General features: G+C 39.6%; 1 protein-coding gene across 8 annotated transcripts in view; it reads left to right on the top strand.

Annotated features, from left to right (window-relative positions):
• ZMIZ1 (zinc finger MIZ-type containing 1) overlaps positions 1 to 24,808 on the top strand; it is a 365,884-nt gene that overhangs the window by 33,289 nt on the left and 307,787 nt on the right. For 7 of the 8 annotated variants that reach the window (XM_072869884.1, XM_072869891.1, XM_072869885.1 and 4 more), the window contains exon 2: positions 18,829 to 18,978. The exons of the other annotated variant lie outside the window; for it this stretch is intronic. The gene's annotated coding sequence lies outside the window, so the exon portion shown is untranslated. The remainder of the gene's footprint in view (positions 1 to 18,828; positions 18,979 to 24,808) is intronic. 8 annotated transcript variants of the gene reach the window in all.

The following is a 24,808-nucleotide window of genomic DNA, read 5'->3' as shown; positions in this document are numbered from 1 at the left end:
CTGCTTTATTTCCATCTGTTTGCTCTCTGGGCCATTGTCACAAGATGATCTGATATTTGAAATTTCTTGCCTCCATACTACTCGTAATAAAATTTTGCCTGAAGTGCTGATCCAGATTAGCAAGAACACGACACATCCGTGAAGTATCAGACATGATAAAAATTAGTTTTAACACATAGGATCAGGGCCATTAAGATTCCAAACCAATTAGAGACTGAATTAGCCTTGAATTACAACCCATTTTCATATCTTTTTGAGATGGAAAGACAAAGTAGTAACAAGCAAAGAGATGGAACTTTTAAAACTTCAGATTTCTCCAAGAAGGAGAATGGCTGGAATAAGATGAAGTTGCCTTTGCTTGTTTCTCTTTTGAAAAGACATCATTTAATCATTTTTCTTGGAACTTAGCTTTAGTTTTCTCTAGGTGTTTCAGGAGTGAGAAACACTGCTAAATGATCATTCTTGATAAGCAGAAGATAACACTTAGGTGTCTAAATTTCACTGAGCTTACTGGCACTGCACGATGATGATGTTGCCCTCTAGCCACTGCGTGCTCCCATACACTATGTTTTAAAAAGGAACGTATATGTGTGTATGTCTATATTGTATTTCCAGAAGTCTCTGAGGAGTGCATTTAAGGGTGTTTCAGTTACAGGCATCAGAAGATGTATTGGGCAAAAGTTTAGAATTATTTCTTTAATAAGGTTTACTGTGATATTAAACTAGTAAAGCTTACCTAACTTCTCTTAAAACTGCTTGGAATAATTTAGTTGGTTGATTTGATTTGTTTCCTGTGGAAGAAACATCTCACAGATTGCAGCCTTTGTGTTGGGTGGGACCAATGAAGCGAGTATCGTTGCCTTTGAGCCATTTGCTTGGAGATAAATCCTCAATATCGGATTGTCTGGGAGGGTGGGGGGGGAAGGTGCTTCTCTTCAAAAACATTTTTACATTAAATCAGTAGGGGCAATTGGTGTATGTTGATGGTTACCTATAAAAAGACAGGACAGAGTGTTTTGCTTACTCTAAAAACTAAGTATGTAGAAAGAGCTGGAGTGTATTCAAGTCTGCTTTGTGTGACTATTAATTCAGCCACTTCTGAGTCAAATTTTAAGTCTGTTTGAGCTCAAGTTCAGTCAAGCACATGTTAATTTTGTCCTTATTCAGAAAAGTGCTTACATTGACCATATGCTTAAATATAATCAGCTGCTGAATTAAACTCTGAAATCCCTCAGGTGTTCTGCTGGGTTGCTTTTATTGCAGCCTCTGTACCTCCTAACAGGAGGTTGGTATAGGAGTATCTTTGGTGGCATAAGAATTTTAGGAGCAGAGCAGAAATTTGTAAGTATATAATGCTGTCTCAATTTGGGCTTAAGGGAAGCCAGGGAACTTGGTCTGCAGCTCTGCATTCTTCATGTAGTGACTTAATTACTGGTCAAAATATCAGATCACTGTACAATTCAATATTGAAGTTTTAAAGAGCACTGTAAAAATCTACTCTTTCTTTCTAAAGGTACCACTTGCTATAGTTTTTTTCTCAAATATTTGTGCAGCTGTTCTTTGGAAAATCCAAAGGTTTAAATTGTAATTGAAAGCCCTTTCCGAATTTGTTGCATTTTTTTTAAAACCTCCAGTGCGTTTTACACTGCAAATGCTTTATTTTCCTCTGATCTGTGCAAGTTCTACATGTCAGTAATAAATGATTATTTAAATTTTTTAACTTGACACAGTTTTGCCTTGGAGCTTAAGTGTGAGAAGAGAAAGGAAGCTAGAATATTAGTTTCGTTAGCTTAGCCAAATACAAGATTAAGGTGCAGAAAGCTAAGTGCAAACAGCTGCTGACTATGACAAAGGGGTACTTGGTGAATGCTGTTTTGATGATGTTAAAGTTAGAAAATATGTTGATGAGTATCTTAAGCAAGATTAATTTATATAACTTGTTATAACTTGCAAGAGGGCTTGAGATTTATATCTAATAAATATTGATGGTTTGTAACTGAGTTTGTTGTGCAGATAAATGCCATCTGACTATTATTGTCAAGCTTGTTTTAACCTTCAGAGATAACTTTTAGGAGAGAAACATACTGCAAAAGCTATCTGGCAGAAAGTCAAGAATTGGAGTCTGTTGGTGTACTTACAAATGCTACTCGTAGTGGAAAAGATTGACAGCGTGTGGAGTGTTTTTTGTTTATTTGTTTTTTAATTTAATATATATAATTTTTTAGCTATTGTTCCACCCAGCAAAGCATTTCAGTGAATGCTTAATTCACTGTCCTTAATTTCAGGGAATACTGTTGTGGCAGAACACTTTTCTGGATTCTTTATCCAGAGTCATCTGAAGTCATATGTAGCCTGTCCGTTTAAATAAGCTAGCTTTTTTTCAGGACCCACTACTTGTTTACTGGTGCTGAAGTGCTGTAACATAACATTTGTAGAAGTTCCTGGGAGGGCTTAAAAGGTCTTTTGAAAAGTATATTCTTTAATATATTACAATGCTTTCTTGAATGTAGGCTAGGGACGAATGCTTGTATTAAATAGAGTGCGGGGAACACACAGGTGTAATGCAAAAGGAATTTTACCCTGGAGCACCCTTCTTGCTTCTGCAAGATGTGCTGCTACTGTTTTCTGCCTTTCTCCCTAGCCCTGATTCAGTTATGGTTATCTGAGAATCTGCTCTCAGGAAAATCTGAAAAGCAGTGGAGGTTACCCAAGTCATGGGTTATATGCATCAAAATACAGTATTTACATCCAAGAGATTATTACATTCTGTCTCAGAGAGTATAAAATGTAGCACTGGATTCTGACAGAGCCATTACTATGTATTATTCCATGAACATCGCACAGATGAGTGCAGTATGAAGGGAAGCAGTGTAGGCAGGACAATAAGGTATGTGCTTGGTTCTGCTATTGACTTCTGGGGTGGCTGTTGCAAGTTGTGATTAGATCTCTGCTTCTTTCCTGTGCCTCTCTTTCAATTGAAACCTCTTCAAGAAAGATGCAGTCGCTTGAAAGGTTGTGGAATACTGTGAAATAAGGCCTTTGTAATATTATGATGTGACCTGCTTTCATCAATGGTAAATCAATGTAATAATGATGAGACTTTTCAAAAAGTATTTTCTGATTTGACCATTAGATTAACACTTTCACTGTGTTAAAATTAACAGTTTGTGTTTTCTTTTAAAGCTATGAATGTCAGGACATCTTACTTGTGCTTTAAAAGAATGGTATAAGGAAAAAAAACATAGAGGCTCTGAAAACTATCGATCTGATGCAGCCAACACTTGCAATCTGGGTTCTAGTGAAGTCAATGCCAAAAATGTGATTGACTCCAGTACAGCAGGGATTGTGCTTGTGATCTGATGTGTAAATTTAAGTGCCTGTGTATTCAGCAATGTCAACAGAGTTTCCTTGCAAGGAAAATAAAGCTTGTTTACATCATTAGGTGTTAAACTGTATTTTTAATTCAGGTTTTCCTCAGGAACATAAAGTCTTCATCATTTGAAAGCAAAATGTTTTAGATTAATGGTGAGGAGGTATTAGAATGGGGAAAGCATGATAAAGGTTCCAAATAGTTATTACTAGGCTCACATTTTCAATATTATATATTCTGAAATCAGTTTTTTAGGGTTGCTAGTCCAGTTACCTTCTGGATGGTGAGCAAAGCTTACTTTGCTCGCCTTTCTGGATGTGTGGCAATGAATTTTAGCTTTGATATAGAAGCTGTGCCTTGGGCTTTAGCATTCTTGCAGTAAGATGCTGATAGAGTTGTGAGCTTGGTTTTTCTTTGGCATATGTGAGGCTTTTAGGTCAGAAACATCTTAGAATAAACAGCTGATCTACCTTTTTTTTTTTAATTTATGTAAAAAAAGCATGACTGCAAAATTGACTTGTATTTTGAGCATGAAATGGAAAGGAAGGACCTAGGAATTGTAAGAAAGAATATAATTCCTTAAATCTTCTCTATTTTAACCAACCTAATGTTTGCAGAACCTGGTTAGGAACTCTTGATTACTATAATTACATATAATAACAAAACTAAAGTCCTTTGGAGAAGCCCAAGGCAATTTCCAGTGGTGTTTGTGGATGGACTAATTATTTTAATACATTTGGAGTAATGCCTCTTAGCTCTTTTTTTTTTTTTTTTCTTTAGCATCGCTGTAAACAAAAACTTCCCTTGCAAAAGACTTAATTGGTTGTAATTTGTTGGATAGATAGAAGCTGTCGGGAAACAGGCAACAGAGCTCTGTTGGATACAAGTTCTGTGTGGTTTTGATTTATTTTGGCATTTCAGGTTTTCTCCCAGGGTGTTGCTGAAGTTTCAACTTCTGAAAATTTGATCAACGAAGTAGTCCATCCTGTATCTGACTTTAAAATAATATTAGTAATAAAAAGGGCTGGAGAAAGACCACTGCTCCTAGAGGCTTGAGAACAGTTTTAGAGGAGTGGATCCTTCAGAGAGATACCAATTCTTACTCTCTGTTCGCACAGCTAGAGTTGCAAGGAGTAGAGGTAGCTTATGAGGCCTCAAGACTTACGAACTGATGGACAGCTGTTAGCATTTGGGGTGCTGGGAGCTGGCATAAAGGAAAAATAGCGTTGACTTTCTATCACTAATTTATTACCTCTAGTATTTTCCATTGCAAGTTCCTGTTCTCTTGTTTCTGTGTACATGAACAAAATTAAAATTGCTGATAACTCCTCTACTTGATACAATGATTTTACAGACTGACATTGGTGGTGTTAGAATGAATGAAAAGACCTTTTTTTTTTTTTTTTTTAATTGCAACTGATGGAGCCAACATACTGGGATGTGCATACACTCAGAATCACTGTATTCATAATGCAATGATACCTGTTACATCTTATTAAATCAATACACTTCTGTGCTTTTCATCACTGTTTGGGATCTTTGGCCTAGAGTCTTTGAACCTTGGATTTTGTGCTAGGGGTCCTTAAATGGCCAAATACAAAGCTAAAACACAGAAAAATAACAGCAATCTGATAATGTAAATCCACTGGTGGTAATAGGAGTGAGGATGCCAGCTAGAAGTAGTGTGTCTTGCCAGCAATTTTAATAGTCTTCTAAATAAGGGCATTTAAGGTAGAAATAAAAATGTTCTGCTAGAACTAGAGGCTGAGGACCTGTGGGAGATTTAAAAAAAAAAAAAAAGTCAAAGCTAGGTATCAGCAAAATTTGTTTTGGCTCTGTTAATTAATGTAGAAACATTTTTAATGTCTTCATTAACTGTAGAATTAGTACATCACCATACAGCATGTTAGCAATGTAATGTAAATTTTTGGAAGAAAAAATTGAGTTTAGTAGTCTACAGTTTAACTTCCTATTCCTTTTAGTTATCTGCAAGTGTCCTTGTTTGAACCCTCCAAGCAAAAATATGCCCACGTTTGCCAGCAGGTTCTTGGGCCATTCAGGCAAGTCCCTACAAGTGCTTTTTTGGCAGTGTTTTGGTTGAAGTTCAGGTATTTGCATGGTAAGCTCAAAAGGAAACTTCAGTGTGTGAACCCATGTGTACCTTCAAAAAAAAAAAAAAAACCAAACCAACCCCCAAAAACCCCCACATTGTTGTAACTGTGATTTGACACAGCTCCAGTCATTACTACTGCTCATCAGCTCTAATCTGTGCGTAGCAGCTTGTTTCCTCTCTTCTCTTGAGGTTAAACTTGTATCAGCGGGGGAATGTGTTAACATTTGAGATCAGAAGGCTTCCAGAGACTTGCTCGGCAGAGCTGCTGGCGTGAAAAGGCTCGCAGTCTGGGTCTAGAGGGCAGCCAGTTTAAGTGTGGATACAGGGATTGAAGCTGCTTTGTTTGCATTCTTTTTCCATCTTTGCTGATCTAGAAATTATTTTATTTGGTGATGTGGGAAGATAAAACCTGATGGGAGAATGGGCTCTGTCGAATCGAGGCTTCTCCCTCCCTCGGCTCTGTGCAGACCTGGGACAGGAAAGTGCTGAGGAAGCGCATGGATTGCTTTGGTGAAAGGTCCAAAGTGCAAATGGGCTGCTGTTGCAAGACAGCAGTAGTTGCACATGTGGAAGAAAACACAGCCTTCCCAGCACTTGTGAGCAGTGAATATAGCTAAAAAGCTGGAGAGTGGGTCTGCCTTCCGAGAAATGATTGGCGGGGCTGGAACATAAGTCATTACAGAAGCAGCAGAAGATTGGGAAACATTAGTTTATGCCAATTCAGATTGCTCTGATCCCCAGAGACTTGGCAGTGTGATTCACCACTATGAAATATTCAGGTTTTAATCATCATTGCCTAGTGCAAAAACTGTAACTTGGTTGTTTCTAAAATGTTGAGCTTTTATTCTGCATAAACAAGCATGAACGTATATGGAAAGTGCATGTAAATAGATACAAAGTATAGCTATACATTAAACTTTTAAAAACATGGTTATATCTAAAAATGTATACACATTTATTTTCACTTGTCTGCAGACTTAAAAGGGCTGTGGAAGAAATCGCCTGTCTGCTCGGAATTATTTCTGTAAGTTTTGGTGGATAGGGCAAAAGAGTAGGGCACAAAACTGAGCATTGGGTGTGCTAGCAGATTAGCAGTGGCTCAGCATAGAGGATTTAACGTCTGGGCATATATTTTTCACAGTAGCTTAAAAATATGTCTGAATTGCTCTGAAGCTTTATTTAAAATACAAAATACTGGTTTTGTCAGTGTGTCAAACTTTGCCAGGTCTGAAGGTGAATTTCTGTGAAAGCTGATATTTTTGTTTCACATTTGCCCAACTGTTCCTCATTGCCAGACTTACTGCTGCAGAACAGTCCACATTTACAGATCACCCTTTTCCTTCAGCTATTTTCTAGGAATCCCAAACCCTAGTACTTCTTCTTCTGAATCTGTCTATTCATACAGCCTGGAGTCATTATGCTTCCTGTTATCCAAATGAGCTGTCCCCTGATAAACACAGACAAGCCTTTCTGTTCTACCGGATTGTTGCATTGTCCTGTTTCTACCCTGTCATCAAAGTGTGTGGCACTCCTGGAAACACTGTGTTCCCAGCTGTCCCCCTCCACCTAGTCAACACAGCTTGCTTGCCAATTTATTCTCTTTGAATGTGGGTTTGGTCACTCTCATACAGCTATGCCAAGAATTACTTAGTAATTGCAACGGGATTTGGAGTGACTGTGTAACGGAGGGGAAAACAGATCTGTGTACTTTCTGCTTCTTAAAGACACATGAGAGAGGACTCACAGGACTGTTAAAATACAACTTGAATGCTGGGTCTTAATGGATGCCAAAGGCCCTCTGGTCTTCTTGATGATCTGAAGGTTTCTGTTTTAGTATGATACCAAAGGAAGTAGAAGCACATGAGACATGGGCTTTAACTGAGCAAAAGGGGCATTTAGAAACCTAACCTAAATCTCTCTTGTGGGGGTTATTTTGTTTTTTTCCTGAGGAACCCAAAGATATTCTTTTTCCTTAGTTCTTGCTAAAGTTTTGACACTCCGCTTTCCTCATGTGTACTGTCAGAGCAATGTAATTCATGTCTCTTAAGAATCCCTGAACGATAAGAATAATAGGAAAAAGTTAAATTCCTGATATTATTAATGCAAAAGTTGTATATGTGAAGATGGCCTGTGTTTTGCTCTAAAATGCATTGCTGTTCTTTTAATCCCTGTTCCCTGTGCTCATGTTAAGGTCTTTTCTGCACAGCTGAAGTGTGAAGTAGCAAATAGATTATATTAGATTCAAGTTGTTTGTATGTATGTATTTTTCTTCTCAGAATTTCATTGAAAAGGTGAGCTTTGTGTTTTGGCACTTGGAAAGAAGCATAGGGTGTGTGTTAAATCCCAGGTAAAATTGATTTTCCAAAATTGTAGCATGTGAGGTGTCTGTGTTGGACCATAAGGCGTTAGAGCCCTGCTTGCTGCAGCAGGAAGGATTCAAATGCTGTCTGATTTTTCTTACAAGGCTTTAGCTTGTTGATTAGTATTGATTGCTGAAGGAATTGGTCACTTGAGTAGATGCTGAATCAAATAATCCTCTCAGTTGTTGCTTTGCAAATCCATTGTCGTGGAACAAGCTGCTGAGAAGCTTTGCATACGTGCCACAGCATGATGGGAAATTCTCTGACAGTCCGATGGGTAAAAATTGCACCTTCTTTCTTCTTCTTAAAGTACTATTGACAAGTGATATTTGTGCACAAATTTTAGGGTAATAGTTTGTAGTTACATCTAATAGAATAACAACAAAAGGCCAGGAGTAGCTTTTTGATATATCTAAATTATTTAGATACAGTGAGATTTGTCCTTCTAAATCACATGGGTAGTGTTGAAAAATTTTCCCACATCTTTCTGTCTAAAATCTCTCTACCACCGATTCAACTCCTGACACACAGCATAAACGGAGCACCTGTAGCTAATGCAGCTTTTAAATTTTGTATTCTAAACTGGTCTCTGAGATGTTGGTGATACAGCCATCAACTGTCTCTGCCCCACCTGCTTGAGACCTTTGCAGTAGCGTGGGGTGTGTGGCAGATACATTGTGATGCTGGCTGGGGGAGCAGGGAGAGGGTGATACCATAGACAATAGCCAGGGATTTTGTATGCAAGTTTCAGAGAAATGCAATTGTTCTGGTCTGCATTAATTGGAATACTTAGAGTATAAACTCTATCTGATATTTGTAAGAGATTACTGCTGACATGTGAAAGTAAAGATGAACCAAATAGGAGATGCAGGATCAGCTGCATAAGCCTTGTTTCTGCTAATTGTCTTGTACAAAGCCCAGGAAAGTCAAGCGATTCCTGCTGTGGTGCTATTTACAGACTTGGAGCCTCTGGCTGAAAGGCAGTTGGTTACCTGTTACACACTTCAGGGTCTGACTGCTCTGTTGGTTACCTGTTTCTGACCTTGATCCTGAATTTCCTCTCTCTACTACTGTATTTTTGGTTATTGTTCACAGAAAAAGCTCAGCTGAAGTCTTCTTACTGGAATCCTAGTTCTGCGTTTCACATTAGCTATAGCTGTAATTATTGTGAAAATGCTTGTTTGAGTTGGTAACTTCAGATAACCAGTTACCAAATACTTCTCACTCAACTTATTCCTATTTTGTTTTAAACTATTTCAAATTCTTTGATTAGAGGAGGAGGTAATTCACGTGGGAAATAGGAGCTGTGGAAACTTGTGGGGGGGGAAGTATATACTGTAAGTCATGAATTGCATCATACTGTATCAGGCATCCACATAGTTCAGCTATACTTTTGTGTTAGGAATCACAGAATTGTCATTAATAAGAGTTTCGTTCAGGCGGTGATCCTTGTAAAGGGTCCTTTGGAGACAGTTTTCCCTCTGCTTTGGTTTCTGATTAAATTCCTGAGGCTGAATTTCTTGTAACAAGAAATTAGCTCTTGGATTAATTTCCAGAGGAAAAGTATTGATTAAGAGCTATTTGTTACAATCTGAGCTTCAGGACAAGCAAATGTGCTAGAGGTGGGAAATACAGCCAAATATATATGCACACCTAGATTATGGTTCACTGATTTTTATTCCTCCTCTGGGAGACTAATATTCAGAGTCTCAGCCATTGACCACTGATAGCAGAAGCCTATCACAAAGGAAAGAAACATCAGAACTGGTGAACAGAACAATAGAATTCATTTTTTAAGATGCAAAGAAAGTATCAGAAGTAGTTAAAATGTAGGTTGTTATTACAAAATAATATGAAGCATTAATATAATAAATACCTGAAAACACATGTGTAGTGTAGAAAATAATAATGAAGTTCCTCACTGTCTTTGAACATGGCGCATGAACAAGTTTCAACAAATAGATGAATGTCTTCCATTTTTGAGGTCTCTGAACTTGCTAGACCCTTGGGATCATTAGCAAATCTTCTGAAAATGATTGAAATTATTTTCCTAGCAAAAGAAGCAAGTTAGTACCCACCACTAATGCTCTATTCTCTTCCTCATGCCTACCATGCACTGGTTCAGGGGGAAGTGGATGACCGAGCACCTGAAGCAGAACTGGTTGTCTTTTGCTGATTTTGCAAACCTAGAACTAATCCATTGGTTTTAAACAGCTCTTCTGTACTGCATATGCAATGCATTGAAATCATAGTGCCACTGCACAAGTCTTTACTAGTAGCAATTTTGTTGCCAAATGATCTCTGCATATTGATAGTGAATTTTCTCTGTTATGCATGTAACTTTCCCTGGGGTGGTGCGAAACTAGATCACCGAAATGATTTATGAAATGGAAACCTGTTTGAAGGCTCATATTAGTGGTGGTTTGACAGTTGTTTGGCTTTGTTATTTTAAGCGACTTTTATCATGGAATCAGCTTATAAAAATAAAGGGGGGTTGAGTGGTGTGTATGCACAGATACTGCTGTATAAGACCCAAATATCCAGTACAGAAAGGTCCTGCCTCTGAAACTAGTAGAAGTCAAATAGTTAAGCCTCAAGCGTGGATCTGTGATAATTCAGTTAAATGTGCAATACTATACTAGAACATGCATCTCTCTTCTCTGATAACACATCCCTTACAAAAACTGATGAGAATTTGAAAGGCTTTAACTATTAGTTCAGAGTTGCTTTCCATTAGACTTGGGTGCAGTTGTCATGAGACTTATATTTGATCTGAGAGAGTTTGTTTTGCAGCCTTTGCTTATGTCTTCTCATACAAGCCTTGCTTTTGGTTAGGAAGGGGTAACGCTAGGGACTTGAATGCTCCCACTGCATCTTTTAACTAAAGATCCAGATTGTGGTGTCAAAATAAAAATTCCAGATAATTTATTGGAAAGCCAATGTGCTTTACAGGCTAGGCAAAATTTAATAGCAATTGTAGCTTCTTGAAATGTGTTTTCTTGGTGGGGGGTGGGGAAGAGATGTGAACTTGAGTGGTTTAAAAAAAACCCAACTGATTAAGTACTTAAAAAAAAAAAAAAAAAAGGTTTGGCAAGAAGGATGCGTTACAAGTAATCAATACTTTTGGACAAAAAAAAAAAATTTCCAACACATTCTGCAGGGAGGTGCTTAAAACCAGTGTCAGAAGTCCATGGACTTTCCATACGTGTATCTTGAGCACAAACCAAAGCAGACCCTTTTCCTTGTCTTGCCTCAGGGGCCGATGGCGGTGGGGAGGGGATGCCAGCCCTGGCGTAGCTGGCTGCTCAGCCTGCGGTTTGTTCAGCTGCGGCAGTGGCTTTGTGCAGGCAGCCGTGGAGCTGGTCCAAGCACCTCATGTCAGTGCCCTGATTTCCATTCCCCTTATCTTTGCAGTTAGTTAGCGCAGTGGTACACTGCTTATGGCCTGAAGGCCAGGCGAACATCTTCTCTCCGGGGTTGATGCTGTTCCTGGACCAGTGCAAAAGCTGGCAGTGGTTGTGTGTTACATCAATAACATGGGCTATTACCCTTACAGTTCTGTATATAGATAAGGATTAATATTATACTGAAATTGATTGTGAATTACTTAGTTTGTTGACATATCATGAAATCAATTCAGTGATGTAATAGCTTTTGTATTATTACTTTAAATACTGTATTACCTTCCTTGGGACTCAGTATAATGAGACATAAACATGTTCTTAAATGAATTTTGGGTTTTGGTTTGTTTTTTTTATTGTGGGATTTTTTTTTTCTCCATGATGTAGATTTGCACTAATGATGGCTGGAAATAAATATCTTTGTTTTTTATAACATAGTTGTCTGTAAACAATCAGGCTAGAAAACGTTTTCCAGTGACAGCAGCTTTTCCTGGCTACTTTGGTATCAACATTTGGCATTATCTAGTTGCTCGGCTCAGTGCATTCTTGAATCATTTTCAGGAAAAAAAACCCCCTCCCTAGGACTTAGATTTTTGGGATCAGACAAAGATTCTTTCTGTACTTTTTTCTAAATCTTTAACATTCAGTTTTTTTCTGCATGAACAGAAATGTTCTTTGAAGGAATTTATGCCTTCGCTCATGGGGAGTGGAACACTTGGTTTGAGGTGTTTTTCCTGCTAGTGCTTTCTGAGTGGGCTCTGGGTGTGGGCATGCGTGTCTCGAACAGTCATCGGCATCGTGTTTAGCTTTGGATGTGTCTGCACAGTGCTCCAGAGCTATTACTGCTCATTTAAACAGATGCAAGGTAGTTTAAAGCAAATTAATTTGGATTCCAGTAGCAGGGCTACTGCAGGGCTAAGGTTTCACTGGCTGAGTATCTAAGCCAGAACTGGTGTTTCTGTGTGTTTCATGTTGATGTTTTTATAGCTATTGCTTGCCTACCGTAGCTCCTTTAGAGGTAGGTCAGTTAGGTCCTTGCATGCTGCAATCATACCTGGCTTGTCACTGAAGATTGTATTCCCTCTTCGCTGCATTTTAAACCAATGAATTTCAATAAAATTGCAGGGGATGAAAGTTTGAGAGAGCAGCTTTGTAAGACTGGTCTTCAGTCTGTGCATAAAATGGACAAAAAATGGGATTTTACTTCCCTTCACTGGTAGCCAGCATATCACAGCCAGGCAAGGTGGCACCAATCGGCATCTGTCTCCAGATTCCCCATATTGACAAGAGTCATTCAGAGCTGATAAAAACATCAGGTCTAGTCATAACTTGCCCCAGTAAAGGTTCACAATAGCTTCAAGAGGCTATCTCGGTCTCCGTCATTTTTCTGAGCTGAGGCTGTCAGTTTGGTGACAGTCGGGTTTTTCTGCACATTATCTGTTTTACTGGTGAGCAGCTTGGGATGAAATCTTCGTCTCGCTGAAGTTGCTGGATGCTTTACTATTGACCTCAGTGCTCCTTTTTTTCCTCCATATGCCATTGAATTAACATATATTTCAAATAGAGATCAAATTTGTAAACACTGTTGGGGTGGCTGTAACTGCTTTAGGCTGCCAGGTGTTGGAGGTGATTGATGATGCTGTTACTGGCCCTTACAGGAGATGAGGGGAAGTGGATGGGCCTTGGTCCCTAAACTTGCCGCTCCCTCGTATTGCTACCTGTTTACTGCAAAAGACAGAAGCCTCCTTTCAACCATTCTGCTTCATGTTTTAGCCTCTCTCCTGCTGCCAAGAATATTTTTACTCTGCGTCAAGAGAAAATGAATTCATGCCTTCAGGATTTGTACTCTTTGCTCTGTGCTATGTGATAGCAACCCAGTGAGATGCACAAGTGGAAACTGCATTAATGATTGATAAAAGCTGAGAGCTGTTTAAATTTTTTTCCTGTTTAATGACTATCAATAATTTAATGCATTTACTGTATGTTTTTAAGAAATAACACTCATATTACAGGCTTGGGTTTAATAGGCTAAATGATTCAAGCTTCAAAAAATACAGATTTCTGACATGAAGTGTATCCTCTTTTTAATTAAGAATAGGACAGAAAAATATAAAATCAGGCTTGTAAGATGGAGATAGATCTTGTGAAACAAATGTATCTGCGTGCCCCCTTCCCCTCCCCCCATATCCTTCGGGCTGTTGTGTAGAGCCGGTTGCCCGCTCTTGCTCTGTAGGGAGTGGTGGCGGAGCAGGGTGAGAAGGTATCTGTAGTCACGTCAACGTGTGGCCCACTGACAGTGGCACGCAGAAGCCCATGCTGCTGCCCTGGCAGGGAGCCCCGGGAGGATGCTGCTCTCCAGGACATCGCCATGCGCCTGTCTTCCCTGTCCCTTATGTTCTAGGTCCTGAGTCTCACAACAGCACTGTTATTTTAGGTGGTTTATCAGCATTCCATCACCTAAGTAACTTCGGGAAGGTTGAGGAGCATGGCTTTTAGAGAAATAATTGCTTCCTTCTAGATCTAGCTTAAAAGGGAGAAATAAATGTTTTGAAAAATTATTCCCGCCCCCGTTTCTTGGGAAGGGACCAAATTTTTAAAGTGATGAGCGTCTTCCATTGTGCTTGGGTGTGCTGGGTTTGGTCCTCAAGGCTTTGCATATAAAATATGGGGTATAAAATCTTACTTGTGCTAGGTATGTACCTTTTTTGGTGGTTAAGAGAAAATTAAATATTTTTTTCATTATTGGTAGTTGTTGCAATTAGACTGGTAAGTAAATGTCATGCATAGGTTGGTATGTTTTAATAAGCATGTTATCTAAATGCATGCATATGAAGAGTGCTTCTGTAAACTTGGATTTTTCACATGGACAAATGTCCTTTTGGGAAGAGCTTTTTTCAGGATCCAAAGAAAGCAGATGGGGAAATACAGATAGGTATAACATTTAAGCTGCAGAAAAGAATTGTGTAAACATCTCTAAAAAAAGATACAGAAATAGAATACATTTGGCATTTAAATAAAGGTGGTTCAAATTAATACAAATTATGCTTCTTGTTTAGGAACTGTATTTCGTGTAAGTAAAGCACAGAGTCTTATATTCAGACATCTGTTGATGGGTAGATCCCATGAGTTCACTAAGACCTGGGCAAATCAAAGGAAAATTTATTTAGGAGGTCTGTGTTTTTATTCACTCTTCCCATGTTTTTATCCTTTGTCTGCACTTCTGCAACAACATTTTGATAACTTTTTCTTGACTATTTGTAATGGATACTTGAGAAGAGCTTCCTGTCTTTGTGTAGATAACAGTTCTGGGAAAATAGTATTTATGTTTGAAGAAGCTTGTTTCTTCACAAATACCTCCAGTACAGGTGTTTGTGGTGGAAGTGCTTACGCTGTTCTGTGTATACAGACACATATATGCTTGCACACACACATATATGCATGGATAATAGGTATATGCTTTTAATTCATACTAAATTAAATGAGAATTTGTTAATTTCTATCTTGTTCTCTTTATGTTGTAGGTAAGCGCTATGTTATATGCGAGTTTCATTTCATACTGACTCTATCCAAACTGTAGATACCAGAAAATAGATTGGAGAAGGAACCTGCTGCAGGGGGAGCTGAGGTTCCTGGCTTCAAAACATGGGGTTTAGAGTCCTGCCCTGAGAGTTAAGGGAGGGTGCCCAAAATACCTGGGAGGTGCCACTGCCATTAGTGGCAGAGAGACTACAGATGAATATATTTTAGTAAGGTATGTGAGAGAGACTTACGGTACTGTTCTAAGAAACATTTTAACTACAGACTGTTAATTGTACAATTAAACTACACTGTACAAGAACGTATCTGGAAAAAGGTCTTTTTTTTTTTCTGTTTCATCATGATGGTTAAGAGTAGGTATTTTTATCTTATTTTCTTAAGTTGCCTGTTTGTTTTTACATGAGAAATTGAGATTACTTCTTCTCTCAATAGATATTAATGGAATAGTTATTTTATTACATCTCTTAGAGAGATTGAAAAATAAACAGAAAAAAATGAAAATAATTTTTTACTATTATACAAACTTGACTTATTTCTATTAGTGCACACTGAGTGCGCATATAATTCACCTGAAGAAAAGTAGCTGTTTGTTAAACATAGATTGAAGAACCTAGAGAACACTTTTTTTTGCTCCTGTAAATTGTGTGTGGTGGTGGTGATGTACTCCTCCGCCCCTGCCTTTAAACCCTGCTTTGCCTTATGTTGTGAACACAGTTTGGGGAGCGGGCTGTTACATACAGCAGCACTCTGATCTAATTCCTTTCTCTAGTTCTTGTTGTAATGGAGGTAATAAACATCATAGAGCTAGAAAATCTGATAAACTAGAAAATATTCCAGGGTGGTTGTGTATAATGGAGGCTTCCTTTAACAGACTAGCTCCCCAAAGGGCTGATGGGGGCTCCTGGCAAGGGTCAGACAGGATAAGGTGAGCAAGCTCTTTGCCAGTTGTGCAGTGTAGACTGGAAGCGAGGGGAGTTACTTTCCCCAAACTCTTTGTTTCCTGAACTTAAAAAGTCTCTGGATCAATTAAATTACGAACTAGATCCTGGCAAATGTCATGCAGAATCTTTGCGTTTAACTGTAGGAAGTGGGTTAGCTTTGGGTAACACCTGGAAAAAACACTGTATTTTCATTGTGCAGCTGGAGGAATAAATCTGGTGCTGATCCTCCAGAAAGAAGAATTAATTTTTAGTCAAGATCATATTTCAGAATCTCTGGTCCAGGTTTCATTTGTCAGCTCAGGTACTGTCCAGAATCAACATGCATAGAGATATAGTGAAAACCCAGCTCAAATCTTTGGTGGAATCAAGGATTATTTTTATTAAGCTTGATATAGGAAAGCAGCTCGGCTAAATCCACTGCAGAAGTTGACTCGCACACCATCTGAGGGTGTTTGTCTTAACATATGCCTCTTCATTTACCTAATTTGATGTCAATGATTTGTTGGGTTTCCATACAGTGTTTCCCAGTTTTCTGTTTGTTTCCTTCCTATAGTGGCTGTATACCCAAAACATTTTGACATTTTTCTTACACAAATTATCTCTGGCCCTGCCAGAAATTTAGTCAAGTCTTTTGGTATCGTAAGTCATTTCACTAGGTTTCTCCGCTTAGAATTTGACTTTTGGGTAATGCATCATTTCATTTCTTTTTTTTTTTTTTTTTTTTTCCCCCTTGCCTGAGGGTTTGAGAACCGAGCAATCTCACTTTCTTTGGGGCAAGTGATGTTGGTCAAAGCTATATCCCTAAGTGGTACTTATGACAGATTTCTGTCTCTCTGACAATGTTAATAAACTTTAGGTTTTTTGCACTTAGCCTTCTTTTTTGCCACCTCTTGATTTTATGCTTGATTAAAAATCTGCTTCCTCCAAATCTTGTATGTCTGCTTTAAATTATTTCTCCTACCAGTAAGAGGATGAAAGTGTAAAATTTTTAAGCGCTTAACCAGTTTATCAATTCTTAGAAGGCTTCACCTGATGTATGTGGGGGGTTTCTCTTTGCAGGGAGAAAAATGCTGTCTAAAGCATTCTTTTGATTTAATAATGAAAAAGAAAAGCAAATGATGCATTTGATTTAGGGATACAAAGCTACCATGTGGTTGAGAGAGGGGGATGCAATGTGGTTTGGTTTTTTTTTTTTCTTGTACTTTGCAACCTGGTCTGTCCTGAGCTGCTCAGTAAGTATTGATTAGCGCATAGCCTCGGGATGTACACATGTCAGGAGCAATTCACTGAGGGTCATTTCTTCTCCCCTCCCCACAGTGAGGGCTGTAGCACCGTTTCCCTCTTTTTAAAAAGTTTAACAATTTGAGTACTCCAGGTGTTGGCTTAAGTTGCTTTGCATCAATTAGTACAAGAGGGCTGAAATCTGACAGAAAGCAGAAATGCGACCGAGGGATGTAAGACATCAAGAAAGTGGAATTAAACAGTGTGGGAAGGTTTGCCTTTAGGGAACAGGTTGGGGAGGCAGGTTTTTGAGCAGGTACGTTTTTGTGTCAGGATCCATTCTTTCACATTGTCAGATTATTACTAGGCCTATTTATGGGTGAACGTAACAAGGCAGAAGAGGTTTTGAATCACTGATCTTGTTCTTTCTCAGTGCACGTTTTCTGTGTGTCATCTTCTGTGATCTTTATTTAGTTTTTCATTGTTTATTTACACTGCCACTGTTACTTCATGAATTCTTTAAATCATTGCCTATCTAGAGGGGAATCTGGACAGAATTATTCTTGCAGTTTTAAGTCTTGCTGACAGGAGGAGAGAAGAAGAGAGCTTTTGTCCCCTAGAGAAATGCAGGAGCTGTGGCCATTTAGAATTGGACAGGCATGGTTGGCTTTGGGGGAGATGCTGTGATGGGAGTGCTGCCTTTTATGTTGTTTCCTATCTGTTGAGGCCCCTTGTGTAAAATCTCTTTCGGGAGACTGGGATCTGTATGCAGTTGCATGCTGTTAGCAAGTGGGATAATTATCTTTTTGAGGGATGATAGAGGTGTGTGGGGAAATGTAAGGTAGCACAGACTTTTTCCCTTATTTTGAGAACTTGCATTCAGATTTTCCATGGGACAGAAAAGGGTAGAGTTTTCTGTACGAATATACGCCAACAAAATGTGATGGGGAACAGATTGGATGTGTTTCCCTTTGCTCATTCCCCATGGAAAACCTTGATTGCCGTTTCCTCAAATATGTTAATGTCTCGCATGCACCCTTTAAAACAATTTTCCACTTGATTTTCCTGCCTTTCATCAGAGGCAGGTACTAGAGGTAGGGAGGGGCCTATTAAATCTGGGTGTCTGTAAGTCTCTTTAAATTCATGTTAGGAGTAGGGCAGAGAAGAGAGGTGGTCTGAGGAGGTGAGGGATTATGGTTTTATGGGAGTGAAGCTGGGTTTTTAAATAGTCTCTTTAGTCACAAAAAGGCTTTTTGGTTCCCTTTCCCTTCATTCTGATACTTATTTTTTTTTTTTCTCTTATTGTTATTGAAAGATTCAATATAGCTGGAATAGCTTGTCTTAAGAAAAAGAGTAGCTGTCTTAAGAAGAAATAGAAGTTATGATTAGTTGCATGTACCTCATAATTGTAGGTATGATCTTTGCAGGGAAGAGTACACAAGCACTTGAATGTCAATATATACCTGTATGTTCAGTATGCATGTTGGAATTTGCCTTTTACCAACTATTTTGATAGTAAATGTGGCTCATTTGAATTTTTACAGAAGTGGGTGTGAGCTTGGCTGAAGCATATTTACTTAATAGAATGAGTGCTCAAGAATATTTTTGAATGGGACTTTATCCCATTCTAGTATGGAACTTTATCCTGTTCTGATCCATCTTCCTTTTTCTTAGTAGTAAGTGACTTGACCTTCATATTCTGTATTTTGATAAGGTGATGATAGAAGGAGAAAATACAGGACAGCTCAAGTTGGTATTTTGGAACTGGAGAAGGAGAGGCACAGTAGCTCTTCCAAGGAATTGTTGTAATCTGTAGCCTCTTCAAAAAACCATGAAAGATGATACTTATTTGTTTCTTTTTTTCTTCTTTTTTTCCACCCCTTAGGAAATACTGTTGTGCTGAGGAAGAAAACGGCTCCCTGCTCTTTCTTCTTTTTTTTTTTTTTTTTTTCCCCCTCTCCTTATTTTCTCCTTTCTTCTTGCCTGAATTGGAAGCTCCAGGAATGTGCTAATTGGCGGCGGCCTCTTCAGAAAGGTAAGAAGTAATTGTTAGCTGCTTTTCAAGGTGTCTTGCCTGCTCAGCTCCTTCTGGAAAGGAGGGTGATGTTAGAAGAAGCTTGTCTACATAGAGTTTAGACAAATCTTACGGTTAGTGTGGACTGCCCTTCTCACTGTGGTGCAAACAGAAGCTTCGTGGGCTTCTCGGTCTACTTCTATGTGCAGGATACAGTCTCTTGGGAAAAACTAGAAGACAAGATACATTTTAAATGCTTGCAGATAAAAAAATTATGTAACTGTTGTATTGCAGACTGATTAAATCTTTGAATATCAGCTTAGATGAAAAGACAATGAGTTAGGTCTGGAGAAGCCAAATCAAAGAATCGTGTCTCAAAAAGTGCGTCTCATTATTATCATACACGTACATCTAATCGGATAAATATAGTTTAAATATAGTTTTTTGGTTGTTTAGTTTTGTTTTGTGCGGGTTTTTTGTTTGTGTGCTGTTTGTTTTGTGTGGGGTGGTTTTTTTGTTTGTTTGGGTTGTTTTTTTTTTTTAAACCTGATTGTCTTCTCTGGGGTCCTTCATGGTTTCATGGCTGGTTTTATGACTTACAGATAGGCTAGGAACCAGCTGGAACCCCAGCTCTAGCTCTGAGTGGTGTGTTTTGTGAAGAGTTGGAAATAGATGGCAAATCTTCACCTCTCCAGACTTTTTTTTTTTTAGTTTTGGGCAGAAGTGCAAAATGTAGTGGGTGAGAGTTCAAATGCAGTGCCTTTTCTGTAATACTTCTGAGCAATTAAATTTTGTAGTTATCTGGTGGTGTGATCCATGTGTAATCCATGTCTGTCTTTTCACTTCAAGATATTCAATTTATGTGTCAGGATATATAAAAAAAATCAGTGGTGTGATTCATAGAGCATCCTGAGCTGCATGAGTAGACTCGGGTCAGTTGCTAGACAAATTGCATATATATTTTAGTACCAAAACTCAGCATTTAGATTTGTATTTGCTTAGGAACTAGCTGCAGTGCTTCGAGATGTCACTTCCCATTCCAGTTTTGTGGTAGACATTAATGCTCCTTGTAGTGGAGGCAATATCTTCTGTCTAGAACTCAGCCATTCCAGTTCACAGTTGATGTCTTAACTTAAACCAGCTCTGAGAAGAGGTTTATGCTAACTTGCTAGCCTCTGAATTGGGGAGGTCAATGCGTGATATAAATTTTTGTGCCAGATTTGCTCTGGGGTGCTAACCTTTGTGAAGGGTTTGGGAAGACAGTGCAATGCAATAATGTCTTAAATTGCCCCAGTGAGATTTGTCAGAGTTCATTTGTCAGCCCCCTCAGACTGACTAAGTACACTAACTTATCAAGGATAAGCTGCAGACAGGTAATGTGACTTGGGATGTTCTCTTTCTCATTCTCCATCTCATTCTTGACAGTGCAGGGCCAAGCTAAGTCTACCAGCTACCAGCTGCCTGGTTACGTTCTGCAATAAAGCTAATGATCTAATGGGCAAATGCTTCTTGGAGACCTTCAGCTGAAGCAGAGACAAGGAGAAATATACAGACCAGCTAAAGGGTTCTCAAGGAGTTTGCAGTTTCCCCAGGGCTCCTTCTATGTAATTACCTGTCTATCGCTTTGTCTCCTATCTTTTAGTGCAGGAGGAGTGTCAGACTCCAGGCCACTAATCTTTGTTACTATGGAAAGACCGGTTATACTCCTCTTCTTGCACTTCAAAAATGGCAATCGCTGGTCCCCAGCTGTTTCCCTGAATCTAACTTAAAAATGGATGATAGCTTTTCTCCTTGGTGCCAGACTAAATAATGCAGCTGCCTGCCTCCGCCACTGACGCTGCAGCATGCTGAGAGGAGGAGTCCGCAGAAGCTGCCTTGTGGCCTCCGAACCTGTTTCCTCCCAGACAAGTGAAGGCTCTGTAAAATTCCTTTGAAACACTGAATTTTGGGGCACACTGAGATGTGGGAGGCTTGGCTGAGCTGCAGGTGTGGAGGAAAGCTGCTATTAAGAGTCATAGCTCCAGCCGAGTTTTTGTACAGTTTCTGAATGCTTCCAAACTCCCTGGGTTAGGGGCTGAGGGAAGCACAAGCTTTGCAAGCTGTTTTGCAGCATCGTGGGCATCAATTGTTGTTATTGCCTCCCTCCCAGTATGCATCTTATGCAGTGGTGTGCAGCAGAGACAAGTGCCTCTGCTCAATTCATAGGGTCAATCGAGAGGCTGTGCACAGCCCACTGCCATTTCTCTCTGTCCGGAAGCATCTGTTTGTCCCTCTTGCACGGCACTGGAAATGTGGAGGGGATTCCCTGCCTGCTGCTCCCCTCCTCCTTCTCCTGCACGTGCTTCCCAGGTTGCAACATGTCAGATGGATCGTCCCTCCGAAGCCGTGGTTTGGGAACCGCTCCAGCACAAACACCTTGTCTTTGTGTGCTCCTTTCTGTCCTCGTGAGGAGAGGGAAACTGTTCCCATGTTGGACAGGGTCCCTTCCCAGCTGCTCCAGCAACTTGTGTGCCCAGGAAATGTATGTTGCTAAATTCCTTTATGGTACCTTTGTAAAACATGCTTTATCTGTCTGCAAATGTATGGTATTTAAGCAGCAGAGTCTGTATTATCAAATGTAGTCATGCAGACTGTATTCCTCGGGGTGAGAAGCTTTGGGAGGAGAGGCTGGATGTGATAGTGAAATTTGAGAACCAAAGCAAAAGGAAGTTCTTGCCCATGTGTTGGACTAGAGCAGGTTCAGGAAAGGTGGAGGATGGGGAAAGCATATACCCCTTCCCAGACTGGAAATGCTGAAGGGGGATAGAAAGGAGGGGAGAGGCAGGGCAGAGACAAGGCAGGAAAAGATCAGGCTGGCTAGTGGCCCACAGTTTGCTGTGCTTTGTTTGCTGCCTTTAATGCTATGCTTTCCTCCCCCATTTCCTCTAAATTTGGGCAAAGATAATTTTCAATTTTTTTGTTAATTGAAAAAGCAGCCATACCTCTGTTCAGATTGTTTCAGAAGTTCTGCTTCTTTATTAGTGCATCTAGAATGATGATTTTGCACTGATTTTTGAAAGAACTTTTATTTGCCTCATTATTTCCCCGTCTTCCTCTCTCTCATTTGTATCAACCTGAACCATTTCCAAAGGAAAGGTGATACTGCTGCTAGCTAACATTTCAGGTGGGTGACACTGTATGTTAGAGCAGCATGCCTGTATTAACTTACTTGTCAGTGCGAAGTTTGCCCTGTTTGTTTGCATTTCTCTTTTCATATATAAATCAAGTTCATAGCTCTTGAGCCTTTATGGATCGTTTCAATAAGGTGTTTGTTTCAAGTCTTGGACCCCCCCCGCCCCCCCCCCCAATCCTTTGAGGTAAGTTTGGGATTAGGATTTTTCATTCAGTGACTGTATTCAGTAAAATGAAGTGTCTGTCAAAGCTATATTGCACCTTACGAGAGGATGACAGGTTCTTCCAGAGTCCTCAGTTTGCAAAGCCTTAACCGTCTCCCAGTTTAAATCAGGACTTTACCACTGCTTAAGGCCTTTAAGTACTTAATTAACTTTATGTTAACAATGAGCCTGTGCTCTCTTGGTTTTTAATGAAACCTTTGATATTTTTCTGATTTTCATTTCATGAAGGTTACAGGTTTAAATTTTTTATTCTGATATGGAGAAGATTTAAATCTCAAATTTTACTGAAGAAAAACAATTTCTATTCCAGCAGTGCATTTTTCAGGTCATTTGTATGTTTAGAATCTGTTTACTATGTAGTGTGTTTAAAAAAAAAAAAATTTCAGAAAGCTGGATGCTTGTTTTGTACCTCCAAAAGGTTGTTTTAAACTGATGGTTTTAAATGCACAGAAAGTGGGGAGTTCGGAGCTGAAATTAACTTGTTCTTAAATCACTTCTTTTGTATACACGGTCTAAGAAATATTAAGAAGTGAAATAAAAAATCTGGCATATCTAGGCACAAGAAGCTAGGTTAAAATGGTAGTAAGAGCTGTGATTTTGAATTTTCTTATCCTTTCAGTTGTCTGGGTCAGCCCTTTTCTGAGGGCAGACTTCACAGGTCCCACGAAGTGAATAAGTGAATAGGGTTGCGGGGAGAGGTGGTGAAAAGACTGCAAGGGGTTGCCTCAGGGCATCTGTATCTGTATGGAGGGCTTGAAGGTATTGTCTACCCCAGTAGTGTAGCTATGGCAATGACCATTTGTTGTTGCTGGTTAAAACTCTTCAGCTCTGTAGTGTTAGCAGAGCTAACTCTGGGTCGCTTGGCTTTCCTCCAGTTTCAGCAGTTATGGTCTGCCTGCCTCAGTTGTCCTTAATGCAGTGTAGTTTTCAGTACTCCTTACGGTCATCGTGTTTGAGGTGTACAGACCTAATTCTGAATATAAAACTGACTTTACTTATTTAGGAATAAGTCTTATGTGCAGTAGCTGGGGCCACCCCTCTTTCTGCACTCCACCACCCTGGTGAACTGCAGTTGGTCATTGCTCAACTCCTCTTTGCATTGACTCCCAGGGGTTGAAGGGATGCTTCTGGAGGCTAGATGTCTGCCCACCATCACCCCTGGTGTGTAATTGCCCTAAGCATTGAGGTGGCTTCTTATGCTCCCTGGAGCTTTGCATGCCTGCTAGGAAGAGCTCCGGCTTCAGTGACTTGCGGTGGCTGCTGCAGAGTGGTGGGAGTGCAAACTGACAGTCTGCAGGAAGGAGTTTTTGGAAAGAGCCTCTGATGCTAATCCATAATTAGTGTCTGACAGGAACAAAGTGTAATGCATGGGTATTAGTGTAGGTGGCAGGTTTTGGTATTTTGCTTTTGCTTATATTACCTGTTAGTCCCTCAAAGAAAGCTAGAAGGCCCAAATCGGATTTGAATGTTGTTGTTAAAGTCAGCAGTGGAAAAAGACCTAGTTTGTTGCCTGATTTCCTTACAAGTGATGACTGTTCTCTTCTGCTAGGGAATGACCCATCTGGGTGTGTACTGCTCCATCCTTCAGCTATGCAAAGATGCATGTGAATTCCTTATGTATTTCAGTAATTTGCCCCTTCAAAGAAATAACAAAAACAAACCAGCAGAATTTTTCTTCCCTAAAACACGTATTTTAAAGTATGAACCGAAATAATGAATTGATGTTTCAAAAGTACGTTTCCCAGTTTTGTTTGTCTCTTTTCTACTGTGTCTGGTATACGCATGGTTAAAGTCTAGAAAATGTGATGCTGTCTGGAGCGTTGGGAGGACTGGATGCTACTTACAGCTCAGGTGGTGGTGCCAGGATCGTTCATCCTGCTTCATCCCTTTTGGGCTTACCCCATGGGAAGACTCCTGTTCAACTAGCCCAAGAATTATAGTAGAGAGCTGTGCTAACATCTTGTCAGCTGCAGGACCGAACATATTTGATCCTGCAGGAAGCCTTGTGTTATAAAGAAATTTTGTCTAGAAAATTCTGTGCAGATTTGAACTGGCTGGGTAAATTTATACTGGGAAGTGCTTTGTAGCATGTGCTCTGAAACACTTTTGATCCGTGCTGATGGCCTTAAAAGCCAGATGAAGTGCATCAGTGACTCATGGTCACTTAACTGCCCTGCTGTGTGATGTAAACCAGATCTTCCTTTGGTGCCTTCCCACATACAGACTTGTCTGGCTGGTCTGTGAATTTCAGGCTTGTGCTTATACTCAACGGTTCATAACCTAACCATGCTCTTCTATTGAAAGAGACCTCTTGAATTGCTTGTAACATAATACAAAGTTTCCAGTTGCTTTGGTAATATTCTACCTATGGTTTATCCCGATTGAACAGGAATTTAGACCTAAATGTTAGGGTGACCCAGGAACATTATTTCCACTTCCCCTCAACTTCTTCTCCT

This window comes from Ciconia boyciana, chromosome 8 (assembly GCF_034638445.1).
Source record: "Ciconia boyciana chromosome 8, ASM3463844v1, whole genome shotgun sequence".
In the NCBI taxonomy this organism is placed as follows: Eukaryota; Metazoa; Chordata; class Aves; order Ciconiiformes; family Ciconiidae; genus Ciconia; species Ciconia boyciana.
This window is presented reverse-complemented; position numbering and strand designations above follow the sequence as displayed.